Consider the following 14,546-nt stretch of genomic DNA (forward strand, 5'->3'; position numbering starts at 1 on the left):
ATTTACCCTTTTTAAAAATTGGCAGAACATTAACTTTCTTCCAGTTTTCTGGAACTTTCCCTGTGCTCCAAGGCTTATTGAAAATCAGCTTTAACAGTCCAGCAAGCTCCTCTTTTAAAACCCTTGGATGCCAGTTCTCTGGCCCTGAAGATTTCCTCCTTCAGAAGAAGGTGAAAGAAACTCCCTTGAGGACACGGATGGGATAACCTGCCCCTGAGGAGTTGTGCTGTATTTGGGCTGGTACGCTTAGAGGAGAGCTGGGTGCTTGGTTCTTTGTATAGCTCACCCCAGCTGAGCGTGTTCTCCCGTTAGCGAGACAAGTGTCTAAGAACTCTGGTTTGTGCTCTCCTTAGCGCGTGGCTTCAGTGTCCTGAAGCAGGGAGTTCCGCAGGTGGATTTCAGATGGTGATGTCAGGCACTCCAGGTTCCGTGCCCCCTTTCTGTCTTGTCCCCGGAGCCGGTCACTGGGAGGTGCTGGGATACCTCCCTGCTCCCAGCTAACTCGGCCTAGGAAGGGGATTTGTCTCAAAAGCAGAGCAGAGCCTAGGAGCTGTGATTGGCTTGGGCAGGACCCTACCCCCATTCCCTGGGGAGGGGGCTGATGAGAGACTTTGATTGGGGTCCCCGACTCCCCTCCCTCCATCCCCACCGTGATGCGGCCGTTTCCCTGGGCCTGGGCGAGCACTGGGCGCCGTTCCCTGTGGCTGGCTCTGGGGACGCTCCCCCGGACCAGCACGTCCCATGGCAGACGTGCCCCGTGGCGGCTTTGGACGGGATCTGGGGACGGTGGGGAGGGAAGCTCCTCCAGGGCTTAGAGGGCCTCAGCTGAGGAGCTTCCTGCTGAGCAGGTGGAAGCCGAGCTCTCCTGGCCAGGCGGGCTGCGAAGAGGGGATGCCTATGGCTCCGTCGAACTGGGCAGTGGCAGGCAGCCCCAGACGGAGACCCTGGAGGGCGGCCGAGGTTTTGACAAGTGGAAATGGGGGTGTGGGGGGGTCCTGGTCAGACAGGCTGAGAGGGAAGCAGAAGCAGCCAGAGTCCTGCAGCCACCTACACCTGCGTGTCCAGGTGAACCCTGCGGGGAGGCGAGGCCTCCTCCTCCCCGGCCCCATCCCACGGGGAGCAGCCCCCGGCTCACGCTGCCTCTCTCCTTCGCACGCCTGGCTCCCGGCCTCGCCCGCACCCTCCCTGCGGCGGGCAGGATTGATCCCCGGGTTACCGAATTCCCCAGCTAATGGGGCTCCGGCGAGAGTTACGGCGCAGTGAGGCACTTGAAAGGCAGTGGGGCTCGTTCATCGGCTGGGCCCCCGGCCCAAGGTTAACGGCCAGGGCTCTCCCCCCGCTCTCCCTGCAGCAGCAGCCTGGGTCGCGGCAGATAAGAGGCTGTAGATCATTTTTAATGAGACCCTACTGGAAAGCGGGGGAGGGGGGGGCGAGGGGGGGGTCTCTCCAATTAACAGGAGTGGTAATTAGGTGAGGTAATAAAGCCAGCATGAGAGAGCTGCCCAGAGCCGCCCTGTGGAGCTTCAGGGAATGGGAGATGTGGGGTGAGGGTGGGGGCTGGCTGCTTGTCCCCGGGCCCTTTGGCTAAAGCAGCCTTGTCCAGGGGCAGGCGCAGACCCGGGGCGAGCGGCACCTTCGGGGCTCCCCAGACCCGCAGGGCTTACAGGGGCTGTGGCACCTCCAGGCCCGGTCCCCATCTGCTGGGCGCCGCACAGACACCTAACAGAGCCGACAGCCAGCGCCCGAGCGTAGCCAGCGACTGGCGGCCGGCTGGGGCGCGTGGGGGAACGACGAGGGAGCTGAGAGGCCGCGGTTGCACCTGCTGCAGGCTCGCTGCTGCCTGTGGTGCAGGTGGCCTGGCAGAGGCGAGCTTTCGGGGGCAGCGGGAAGGGCCTGGTGGGCGGGTGATGCCCACAGGGGATCCTGTGGGATGTGGGGCAGATGACTGGATGGAATTCAAACTTCTGGCTCCTTCCCTCAGCCAGCTCTTCCGGAGCTGCAGCCGTCACCCCTGCAGCATCAGCCACTCTGCCGGGCAGGGCATCTCAGCGTGTGGGTCCGTTTAGCCCACTCGCTGCGTTAAGGGACGTTCAGCGATGGGTTCTGGGGAATCACAAGTGCTGTATCCACCTCGTCAGTGTGTTCTGGGGCTCGACAGTAACGTGTGGGTCTGACGTTTACCTGTGCCTGGCTGGAGGCGTGCAGCTCCTCTGCAGAGGAGAATCCACCCCCCCCCCCCGCATTAAAGGCTAAACGTTCAGATTGCGATCAGTTCACTGTACACACACCGTGTCATGGGGAAGAATGGGATTAGGGGGTCAGGCCAGGTTAGCTGCTTCCTCTCTGGAGTTGATGGTATCAGAGCCGGTTGCCCTGACTTCAGATCCCCTGGGCAAACAAACAGAACTGTCTGAGAGCAAGAAAGCTCTGGGACCGGGGGGGTTGGTAACTGGAGGGGATGGGGAAAGCCAGGCTGAGAGCAAAGGGTGTTTCTCACCGTGGGTGTCTGCAGATTTCAGATGCAGGGAAAAGAGCCGGAATGAACGACCCACCCATGTCTGTGGCTCTCCAGAACTGCCTGGAAAGCTGGCTCGCTGCTGGCTCCTGGACCGAGCTCGCCTTCCTCTCCCGCAGCTCCGTGCCCGGGTCTCTCGGGGCCCAGGGTGGGATCTGCAGTGTGATTGAATCCTGTGCTCCCATCCGGTGGGCAGAGAGTGGCCCCGCTGGTGGCTGAGAGGCAATTCGGCAGCTAACTCCAGAGAAGGGGTGTGGCCAGCGGAGGATCTGTCCTGGGATCTCTCGTTCCAATGGAGGTGTCTGGGGGCGACAGGAGCTTTTGAAGGTGCTGAGAGGTGGTGGACGGTTTGACCTGGGTCTATACAACAGCATGTGCTGGCGCATGGGGAGTGGCGGACTCGGCAACCTGGCCTCTCGTTGCCTTGTGCCTCAGATGCCCACCTGTAAGCTGGGAATGACCCGTCCTTTCTCACACCTTTGGCTGTCTTGTCCGTATGCACTGGAAGCTCTTTGGGGAAGGGGCTGTCTCTCACTGAGTGTTTGTGCAGCGCCTGGCACAGGGAGGCCCAGATCCCAGCCTGCTTAGACTTACTGATACGTGAGCACCTCATTTTTCCCACTGCCGTCTGTCCGGAGTGAGATCTTTGACTCCAGTGTGACTCGTCTCTGGGATGGCAACATCCTTGTCAATTGTCCTGCGATAGGGCGTTCTCTAACCTCCACACCTTCTCTTCCCGCCCCTCCAGGCGGAATCAAATCTCAGCAGTACCTCGCCGCCATCTCTAATGACTGAGTCTGCTGCCCTGTGCAGCACAATGCTTCCCCATTGGTTACATTCGCTCGCCAAGGAATTCCCAAGATTCCTCTTAACCAACGCTGGGGGAACACGTTCAGTGTCCTGTTGTGACCTTCACCATCTGCCGCGTTTCTGTGGTGTACACTGCTGTTGGGAGGGCAATCACGTTGGATGACCTCATTCGAGGGCGTTAGTTGTATCTTCTCACTCCTCCAGATGGTTGACAAATAGGAAAATGATCCTCTGGCTTTGCCAGTTCTTGCCTTCACCTCCTCAGTGAGCTGCTGTTAGCAGCTATTGTACTTCCAAGATAGACAAAGTCATCGACTCTGTCCTGCGCCTCTCCATCCATTGGCCATCTGCCAGTGTTGACAGCATTCTCTCCCGTCTGCATGATCTGCGTTGGCCACTTCTGCTTTTATGCTCCTAAAGAGCCTTTTCCTTCCATCCAAGCTGCTATCTAGGAGGACCATGTCATCTGCAAAATCTAATCTCGCACCTTAGCTCTTGCCCGGAAAATCCCTTGTCCTCAGCAGCAGCTCTTCTCCTCCGATGACCACGCTGAAGAGACGTGAGGACAGTCCACAACCTTGCCGTACGCCCATAGCAATCTGGAACCATTCCCCGTCTCCACGCGCTGGCCTGACGCAGCCAGGCCGTCGTGCAAAGCGTTTATCAGAGGAACAATCTGCTGGAATGCTGTAGTGGATCGGACCTTCCCGAGGGCTTCTCCATGGACACTAGCCAACGCTTTTGTAAAACCCAGGCACTTCAAAACCATTTCCTGCTGGTGTTCTGAGTGCGGCTGGGCTTTCTGGGCACTGCTGGAATACACGATCTAACAGTCGGGGTGATAGGAACGGGCCAGGAGGATGTGTCTGTGCCACACTTGTAGCCCCGTGACTGGCCGCGTGGCAAGGTGCCCCCGCCCCTTTGCCATCCGTGGGTCTGGTTCTGTGGCCAAGCGGAGATGAACGGGCCTAAGCAGAATGCTCTTGCTGGCTCCTCTGGGGTTTCGCTGCCTGCCTGTGCAGCGCGGTGTTTCGGTTGTCAGGACAGGGGCCTGCAGAGCCCGGGGCTCCGGGAGAACATGGAGGGGTAAGAGATTAGGCGCATCTTACATTTGAAGGGCAACAAAAGGGCCGTGGGGTTAATAGTGTCATTAGGATAAAGCCGAGGCAGCCTGGTTCGTGTGCAGGGCTGGAGGGAGCAGCTGAATCGGCCTCTCTGGTCCTGTGCAAGGGCTGGCGTTCTGCTGAGCCTCCCTGTCACGCTCACTTCAGCCGCCAGACCTTGGACTGGCCCAGAGCCCAGTGGGGAACCGGCCCAGCCGGGGCTCGATTGAACTAGCCTGTGAGCACCTTGTCTCTGGCTTGTCCCTCACGCTCGTCCTCTCGCAGGCTGTGCTTGGATTCCAGGCGCCTTCAGGATTCCCAGCTGCTCCCTGCCACGCCGCTGGGTTTCCCTGCTTCCCCTCCGACTCACACGCTGCCGGACTTCCTCAAAGCGGGGTGAAATCAGCGCACAGGGGGACGGGCCCCTGCAAGGGGGTGGGCCCAGCTCCCCCCGGGACTGATCAGCAGCCTCCCAGCTGAGGCTGCGGGACCAGGATGCAGGCGATTGATTTATAAAGGCCCGCGAGAGCTCAGGAGAGCTAGAGACGTGCATGGTGCAGGAAGGCTCCCGCAGCGATCCCTGGATGAGGCAAAGATCCGGGAGGGCTAAGCGGTGGGGGAGCCTTTGGGAACCGGAGCCTGTGATGGGCAGAGGAGCTCCTGTATTGTGCTATTTTGCTGAAGTTTTCAGTTTAACCAGTGGATTAAAGGCCCGGCTGGCACTGCCTGTCTGGCTGGCTCCGGCGGTCCCATTCCTTGCTATGGTACAGTCAGCCGGCCCACATGCTCTCCTGCAGTCACTGCCCGCTTGGCATCAGTGGGTAGCTCCAGGATGGCTGTGTGTGTCCCCGTCCATCCATCTGTCCAGCCCACACTAGGACACAGCAGGCTAGTTTCTCTCCCTGTGGATGCTCCACCTGTGAGGTCTGAGTTTGCTACCGCTCAGTGCTATCTAGAGCGATTCTACTGCCGCTCCCTTTGCCGCTCTGATCTGCGCAGCCGAAACCTTCCCCTCTCTCCCGCCAGCCCACCCAAGGGCTGCTCAGGGCTTCCGTCTTCCCCTCCCCTGCTCCCACTGGGCTGCGGAAGATTCTCCAGGAAGACCACTCGCGCTGGCAACGTCTCCATATCCCGGCTTCTCGGCCCCAGGCAGGGAAGTGATGGATCAGACACCACAGGGATGGGCACAACACAAATATCTGGAGTGATTCTCCTGAATCTCCCACGCACCCAGGTGGGCTTTGGTCACTGGGGAGTCACCCACCACCTTCCTCAGGGTGCACGTCCTGTTCTCCAGAGCTAAGCTTTGGGCCAGGCTCCTGCTGATGGGTTGAACCAGGCCCCGGCGGGTGTGGGATTCGGGGGAGACGCCGCATCTACCTGCAAAATCTGGAGTGAGCGCAGCTGCCCCGGGAAAGCTGTTAGCCTGGCAGGCTGGGCTGAAGGAGCTCTCGGGGGATCGGTGATGTTCCTCCTGACCCCGTCGCGACCTTTCGGCCGCTGTAGCCAGAGGATGGAGCCTTCCAGCGCGTGGGCAGAGAGCTCCTCCATTGTAGGTCGGTCTCTTTCCTCGGGGATTTTGCTCTGATGGGGGGCAAAATTCCTGTCCAGCGCGTGCCCCGTTCACATCCCTGGTGTGCTCCAGCGCCCTGCCAATAGGGGCCGTTTCTGCAGCGGGTTGGCCGGGCGGCGTGGTGGCTTGGCTGGGTGGCTAAAGCACTTGATCTGAATTCTATTCCTGCCTCTGCCCTATGGCCTTCCCCTGCATGACTCAGTTTCCCCAGCAGTAGAATGGTGATAGTTTGCCTGTTTACATGGCAAGCTGTTTGGGGCAGGAGCTGCTTCTGTATTCGTACAGCACCTTGCACAATGGGCTCGGATTTTAGCCAGGCCTGCTAGATACCGCTGGACCTCAGCGGGTGGCACTTTGCCGGCGTGCTCTGCTCATGCTGACGTCTCGCTGGGTCCCCCTGCTCCCCTCGCGCCGTGTTTGATTGGGATGATCCAGGCTGGGATTTCCCAAGCAGACCCGTGAAGTCAGGCAGCCAGGTCCCGGGGGGCTGGCTAGTTAAGTAACCCTGTGACAGGCGCCGGCCCGACGGTGCTGTTGACTGGAGTTCTCTGTGTAGACCCAGCCCAAGGTTCCCCCACGCCCTGTTACCTGCACGTCTCCCCCTGCCCTGGAGTGACCCTCTCTGGGCACAAGTGGGGCTCTGAGGCCAATTCGCATTAGGACGCTTTTCTCCCAGGAAATGGACTGAGGCTGCTCGGCTTAGCCCCTCGGAACCCCCTGGGCTCCTGCCTGTGACCCAGGCTCGGATAGGACGGGTGAGGGATGCCATTGCTTGGGATCCCCACAGGTTTGGGGCATCGTCACTATAAGTCTGGTGTCAGGCGGAGAGAGACACCAGCCGGTGGGGGGCCGCGCGGAGACGGCCCGGTGGCCAAACAGAACCAGGGGCTGCGGTGCTGCCTTCTCCGGCCTGGCGTTCGGTGCTCACAATGGGCCTGAGAGCTCAGGCGAGTGCAGAGTTTTGGCCCTTCGTGTCTGAAAGGGCTCGGCTGGGGGTGTCACCCCGAGCCCTGGGCACGCTGCCCTGTCAGCCACGAGATGCCCAAGGCGACGAGCTGCCCTGGCTAAATGCACAGTTAAACACGCACCCCCATGAGGCCAGGCTGTGTGTGGTGTGTTGCCTCCATGAGGGGGATTAAAATGGCTTATTCTGGTTCCTAGGTTGAGTCCCCAGGAGAGACTCTCTCTTCCCCCCATTCTGTTTAGGAAGCTCTGGGAAAACAGGTGAAATGGTGAGAGATTGAGAATGGGTTTCAGGGATTCCCAGCGCAGATGGAACCTGCTCAGACGCCCAGACATGCTGGTATGTAGACCCCCACGGACACACACAGGTGCGTGCGCACACAGAGTGGCATCAATGCACGTACATTGCACGTATCGCGCACGTGCCACATAGCCGCACACGCACACAGCTGAGCGGGCGTACGCAGCCCAGACACACACGGGGCTAGGCACAGGCCTGCTCGGGTGCTGGCATGAACGGTACCGAGCAAACGCCGGGGCTGCTGACTGGAAGCACAGCTGTGGCCCCCGTCGGGTGGTGAACAGCCTGGGAGCCTCCATTAGCCGCTCCGGAAGCAAGTGGCAGAGGGGCACGTGGCTTCAGTTCCTGGCCAAGGGAAGCAGCAAGGGGAGGCGGCACTGGGCCGGTGCAGCAGGCCGAGGGGAGGTGGGCTGCTCACCGCTGATCCTCGAGGCCCAATGCTCCAAGGAGCTGGGAGCCCAGCCGCGCTCTCTGGAGAATCTGGCCTGTAGCGATGGGTTATTCCCTTGGGCTCCTCTCGCAAAGCCCGGAGCAGCCAGCAGAGGGCGATCCCGACAGGTGCCTGCACCCAGGAATATACCTGCCAAAGGAGCCGCCTGGCTGACAGCCCTGAGTCCTTAAGGTCAAAGCCCGCTCCTCCCCATCGGCCAGGGGAAAGCCAGCGCCTGATGGCAGGACTCCAGCTGGGTGACCTTTGACCTGGTTGTAGCAGCTGCCTAGCCCCCGCTAGCCGACTGTCCTGCTAGTGGCTGGTCCACGGGAGAGGAAAAGAGTCTACTACAGCTGCTAGCCAAGGGAGCTACTCCATTAGCTGACGTGGCAGAGGCTGCTGCTTTAGCGTTGGTGGTTACAGGGTCAGATCCGAGCGGTGGGGTCGTTCCAGCTGCGCTTCTCATAGCCAGACGTAATGGCCATCTAGTCTGACCTCCCACCTAACGCAGGCAGGAGACCCCCCCACCTTTCCTGCACCGAGCCCAAGTCACTTCTGCGGCCGGCACTTCTCCTTCCGCCTCCTCTGCATGCTGTGATGGGGGCTGTAAACCCCACACAGGCTAATCAGGGGCTAACAGGAACCTGAGCCCTGGTGGGGCCCGGCTGGCACCTGGATCATGCACCACTGGGCCTCGCACCCAGCCGAGGAGGAGCTGGGCCTTTGTAAAGGAAGGCAGGCGCTCCGGGCAGTGGGAAGGAAGGCCAGGGAGGTAGCTGGGAGGTTCCTCTCTGGGGCTGGTGGCCCAGAGACACCAAGGGGCCCTGAAGCTTGGAACCAGAATGAGAGAGGAGGAAGCTGGAGGCCGCGGGGGCAGGAAGGGGAGAGCCGAAGGGTAAAGTTTGGCGGATGGTGAAGAGGAGCTGCAGGAAGGGACAGGCTCCCAGGGGGCCCAGCGAGCAGCCCGGAGGAAGGAGGGCGGAGGACCTGGGAAGGAAGCCCGGGAAGCTGAGGGTGCCAGGGAACAGGCTGCTCGAGGCAGGGAAAACCCTCAGCACGGACGGTCAAAGAGTGAAGGCTACGAGAGCTGGTGATTTTCCTGGCAGTGGGCCCGGACGCAGGTTCCGTTTGGAGCAGTAGCCAGGCAGCCAGTGACTCAGCCTGCGAGGGTTCGGTAAGGTGCAGGGAGCTGGACTGGAGCTGAGATTTCGTGGAGTGCCCAACATGCTGGGGACGAGCTGTACGTCTGGGTACCCCCGGGGCACAGTGGCTGGAGACTGGAACGCTGGGTATTGTTTTATGTGGACGTGGGGCTGCAGATCCCCGAAAGGAGCGTGGGGCTAAATCCTGTCCTGGCCGGAGTGACCGGTGCCAGGGGGCACCAGGGAACACAGAGCTGCTATGCCGTGGCTAGCCACGCGGGGGCGCTCCGCAGTCAGTCCACCCTGCCACGCTTTCTTAAAGGCCAGTGGGGCATCCGCCCGGCTGGCTGCTGGTGTCCTCTGCCCTCCTGCAGCGCCTCTGCTACCCAAGCCCTCTTGGCTGGCCACCGGCCCACAGGAGGGGAGGACGCAGCTTGTGGGGAGCAGGGGGCATGTGGGTCGTGGGTGATTGCTGGAGAAAGCGGCTGCCCTGGGCAGCTCCTGTGCACTGCTGGAGCAGGGGATAGCTCTGTAATCTAGGTTTACTATTCTGCCGGGTGGACAGGGGCTTGATTATAGGTGACCTGTCCCTCCTCCCCACCCCCCTGAAAACCTTACATAACTACAGCTAGGGTTAAAAGCAGCGTGGCATCTGGGACATGGGACGTTAACGGCCCCATGGCTCTCGTGCGCACGACACAGGCAAAGCGTTCCACGTGTCCCTCTTGGGGGGGTTGATAATACACCCCATGTGGTTCAGAGGGGACAGCCTGGCGGGGTGAGTCACAGGAGAGAAAACCCCTCGAGAAGTGACTCCTGACAGGGTCCCGGGTAGTTTATTCCAGCTCCTGCACGAGCTCTAAGCCCCAAAGTCCTCTTTGATCGACGCCTCCATCTCCTTTAGCGTTTTCCACAGTGCCTGTCGCTGGGGTGGTGAAACCCGGTAACAATCCCATGGCCCTGTCCATGAAGTGATGGCGTTTGCCCCTGTGTCCTTGGCCAAAGGCTTGACCTTTCCTCCGCTTTGTCGGGTTCTCGTTATCAGGTTCACACTTGAAAGACAAGTCTGAGACCGCGGGGCTATCGGTGCCTGGTCTGAGTTCTGGGCTTCCCTGGGACGGAGAGTGTCCTTGCTAGAGATCCAGGAAGCTTGGACCAGGCTGGCTCCAGCCTGGCCACTGCATTCTTTCCATTTCAGCTGAATTTAATGCCAGCGAAAACGGCTGTCTTGTCAGTGCTGGAGACTGAAAATCATCCTCTGTTTTATCCTTGGCACAGGTACAGCAGGGGGCATCTGCATTCATGTCTAGCCACCCACATCGACATGCCACTGCCCTGACCTGAAAGCACCAACCCCAGGATTCTGGCTCTACGCTCCTGTCTTCTCTGGTCCCTCTGCTGCATTTCCAATCGATCAGGGAGAGCTCCCGGCCCATCCACCGTCTCCGAGGAGGCTGCTTGGACAGGGAGTCGCTCCCCGAGCTGGAGCGCATGGAACTGCAGAAGGGAGGTTATCGGTGTCTAAAGACAGAAGTTTGCAGCTCTGTCACCACCAGTTGTGATTAGCAAAGCAGAGCCTGGTGTCCCGCGCGGGGGAGACAGATAAAGAGGCTGACGGACAGGAAGGCAAATCGGGAGGAGAGAAGGAAGGAGAGCAGCTAGCCATGGGGCCCAGGAGCAGGGCTGTTGGGAATTCACCCGTCAGCAAGGACCGGGATCCCTGGAGAAATGCAGCAAGCTGGACGTGCCCAGGTCCAAGGGCTGGGCTATTTTGTCCAACCCACATGAGCCGCTGATTAGAACTGAGCCTTTTTCTTCCGTTCCTGTTTGTGGAACAGCCCCGGATTCTGGCCAGCTGGTTTGGCGCGCGCAAGGCCATTCTGCATGTGGCTTCTGCAGCCGATTGCTGGCTGCAGAGCTGCTTCCAACCAGCCTCCTGGGGACCTTGACAGCTGGGCAGAGGACGACCATGAGCTCCAAGCACTGTTGTCAAGTTCCACCTCTCTGTGGTGCAGGATTGGTTACCTGCATCACGTGATATTGCTTCTGCTCTCCGGCTGGGTGGCCTGCACCTTTATAAAGGATTTTCTCCTGTCGATTAAACACATCAGCTGTGTTTGGGTGCAGCCGGGGTTTCTTCTGCCTTCCAGCCAACGGTGAGTCTGTGGGTAAGGAGCTGGTGTGGCTGGCTGAGAACCCTGCTCGCTCACCCCAGCGTGGGACTCGGCCAGCCTGCCCTGGCTTTTATCCCTGGCGCACACACAACATGCTTCACAGGGTTATTCCTGGCAGGCTGGGCTCGATGTTACCGCAGGTCTGGTGATATTCGGTGCTTTTTATAAAGCCCCAACTCCAGGATTCACGTGGCCAGGTGAGAATCTCGGCTTTTATTTAAGTTTCTAGCTGTAGCGGGATCGAACTTCTGCCCTGTGTTGGATCCTGCTTCTCCTTTGGTTCCCCTCCTTCTTCAGCCCAACCAACCACCACTGCGGGTGCTTCTGGGGTTTGGTTCATTAGCCTGAAATAACTCAGTTAAACTCAGTCAGAATCTCCCAGCCTTCGACGCCAGGCTCGCCAGACCATTGTGCCCTTCCCGGGCCCCTGTGGAAGATTTTGCTCGTGTCCCTTGCTGTAGCAGCTCCAGCCAGACTTTTTCCCTCTGGCTGGTAGGGAGAACGTCTTCCTCGGGCCCCTGAGCCCCCAAGCCGGGCCCCACCCCTGGCAGGCAGATGCCTGGGCACAGGTGGGACGGAGCCCCGGTCTCCTGAAAGGGTCGGCTCAGCGTTGTGGAGGCGAGCTTGAAAGACAAGTGTCCCAGGAGACGTAACTGAGCTGAACCCCCAACACTCTGCCGACGAAGCCTGCAGATGGTTGGGGGGCCTGGCTCCTGGGCTGGGAGAGGAGAAGCCCAGCATTGCCTTCAGTGGGGCCACGCTGGCCCCTAGAACGAATGGCTGATGCTTTTTTCTCACGGCCGCGGGGCCTGGCTTGCGGCTGGGTCTGCAGAGACCAGCTGGGCTGGGCTAGCTTCAGTCCCTGGGCGCTGAGCTCAAGGCCTCACCGGAGCCCGGCGAGGCGCAAGCCAGAGGCAGCGCGGGGAGCGACGGTCTCGGCGGACGGGGAGGAGAGGGCACGTCATTGCTGCGGGTGAGCGTCTGGAGCCCTTGCGGAAGCCTTCAGGAGGGGCGTGGAGGGTTGGGGCTGGCGAGCCGGCCTGGGGAGGCATTTCCATGCATGAGTGGGGACCAGCATGGGGGCAGAGCGGCAGGGGCAGTGAGGTTGGCATTCGGGGCGGGTACAGATGGGGCTGCTGCCACGCTCCACCCCAGAGGTGGCTGCCTTTCAGCAGTGGCTGTGTACCTTTATCCCATGGTGATGTTTGAAAGATGCTTAATCCCCAGGCTGTGCCCCAGGGACATGCCTGCTGGAGTCAGTCGCTGCACTGGGCCTTCTAGCAATCCGGGCTGTGCAGTGGGGCCCGGACGCAGAGAGACACTGTGATGCCAGGACTGAGCCAGCCCATGTAAGGGGGACCCAGCGTTGTGAGATGAATGAGCAGGGAGCGGGGGCTGCCTGGCTAGCTGCGTCCCCTCGGTGCTTCCCCGCTCCTCCCTGCGTGCTATCTGTGCTGCCTGGATCTCTTGCACCGTGCCCTCTCCTCTCCCTTGCGCTCCTGCATCGCTCTGGGCTGGCAGCCCCTCGTCCCTTCTCCCTCACTTCGCCGCACACGGTGCCTCCGCCTAGATCGGGGTGAGGAGAAGGACCCTGTGGCCTCAGCATCTGTGCCTCCGGCGTGTTACCCATCCACTGGCAGGGCAGGGGGCAGTGTGGGTGGGGGGTGAGGGCAGGTGTCCGGGCAGACTGGAATGGGGGATTCGGGTGGTTGTACTCACGGATCTCGCGTCGGCGCCAGGGGTGCAGTGTGGCCTACCAGATCAGGCACTGGCCTGTGACTCAGGAGACCTGGCTGTGACCGTGGGTGTCACCTCGCCGTGCCGTGCCAGCGCTCTCGGCTGCAGTGGAGATGGGCTCAGGCATTCTGGCCCTGGGACCCCTGGCTGCTTGCAGGGGAGTGGGGACCGGGCAAACAGCCATGGGCGCCAACTTATATGGGCTCGTGGAGCTAAAGCCCCAGGAATATTCAAAATCAGGGGCTCTGCTCCACCAATATTTGGAGCTAGGTTTCACCCCTTTAAATCCCAGCCACCGCCGGGAATCAGAGGGCTCTCGGCTGCCCGCTGCTGCGGGGAGCCCAGAGCCTTTTAAATCCCAGCCGCGGCCGGGAATCAGAGGGCTCTGGGCTGCCTGCAACCGCGGGAGCCCAGAGCCTTTAAATCCCAGCCGCGGCCGGGATCAGAGGGCTCTGGGCTGCCTGCAACCGCGGGAGCCCAGAGCTTTAAATCCCAGCCGCAGCTGGGAATCAGAGGGCTCTGGGCTGCCTTCAACCGCTGGGAGCCCAGCGCCCTTTACCACTCAGCCGCGGCTGGGAAACAGAGGGCTCTGGGCGTCCCGCTGCAGCAGGGAGCCCAGAGCCCTTTAAATCCCAGCCGCAGCCGGGAATCAGAGGGCTCTGGGCTGCTGGCAGCCGCGGGGAGCCCAGAGCCCTTTAAATCGCAGCCGCGGCTGGGAATCAGAGGGCTCTGGGCTGCGAGCCCAGAGTCCCAGCCGCGGCTGGGAATCAGAGGGCTCTGGGCTGCCTGCAACCACGGGGAGCCCAGAGATCTTTAAATCCCAGCCGCGGCCGGGAATCAGAGGGCTCTGGGCTGCCCGCTGCTGCGGGGAGCCCAGAGCCTTTTAAATCCCAGCCGCGGCCAGGAATCAGAGGGCTCTGGGCTGCCTGCAACCGCGGGGAGCCCAGAGCCCTTTAAATCTCAGCCGCAGCTGGGAATCGGAGGGCTCTGGGCTGCCCGCAGGGGCAGAGAGCCCAGAGCCCTTTGAATCGCAGCCGCGGCGGCTGGGATTTAAAGGGCTCAGGGCTCCCCGCGGCTGCCAGCAGCTCAGAGCCCTTTGAATCCCAGCCCGTGGCTGCTGATTGCCCCCTCCCCGGACCCCCACGCCCTATCTAAGCACCACTGGTCCTTGTCCCCCGTTACCCACTCCCGAGACAACTGCCCCTAACTGCCCCTTGGGACCCCAGCCCCTATCTAAGCCTCCCTTCTCCTTGTCCCCAACTGCCCCCTCCTGAGACCCCATCCAACTTCCCACCAGGACCCCACCCCCTACCTGTCCCCTGATAAACCCCCTGGACTCCCATGCCTATCCAATTGCTGCCTGTCCCCTGACTGCCCCTCCGAACCTCTGCCCCATCCAACCCCCACCTGCTCCTTGTCCCTTGACTGGCCCCTGGAACCGCCTACCCCTTCTCCAACCTTGTAATCTTGTGGCACTGACGCGTTGTAGCTTCATTTTATATCGGCTTACAGGGCGGGAGTGGGGGGGCACCACCATTTTGGGCCCCACCAAAAATTATACAAACCTGCCACCTATGCAAACAGCCATCCCCACACGGGCCTTGGAGGAGAAACCCGGGTGATCGCTGGACCTCCCAGCCCTGGTCATTGCTCCCTCCCTCCGCCCCAGTGGCTGATCCTGTCAGCAGGGCCCACCCCACGAGAGGGAAGCAGCAGGGAAGTGAAAGCTGTGGAGGCAGCAGTGCTTGGAGCAGCACCCTGGGTCTGCCTGGTCCCAGCCGGGGGGTTGGGGTGCTGG

The sequence above is a fragment of the Mauremys reevesii genome, linkage group 7 (assembly GCF_016161935.1).
Source record: "Mauremys reevesii isolate NIE-2019 linkage group 7, ASM1616193v1, whole genome shotgun sequence".
In the NCBI taxonomy this organism is placed as follows: Eukaryota; Metazoa; Chordata; order Testudines; family Geoemydidae; genus Mauremys; species Mauremys reevesii.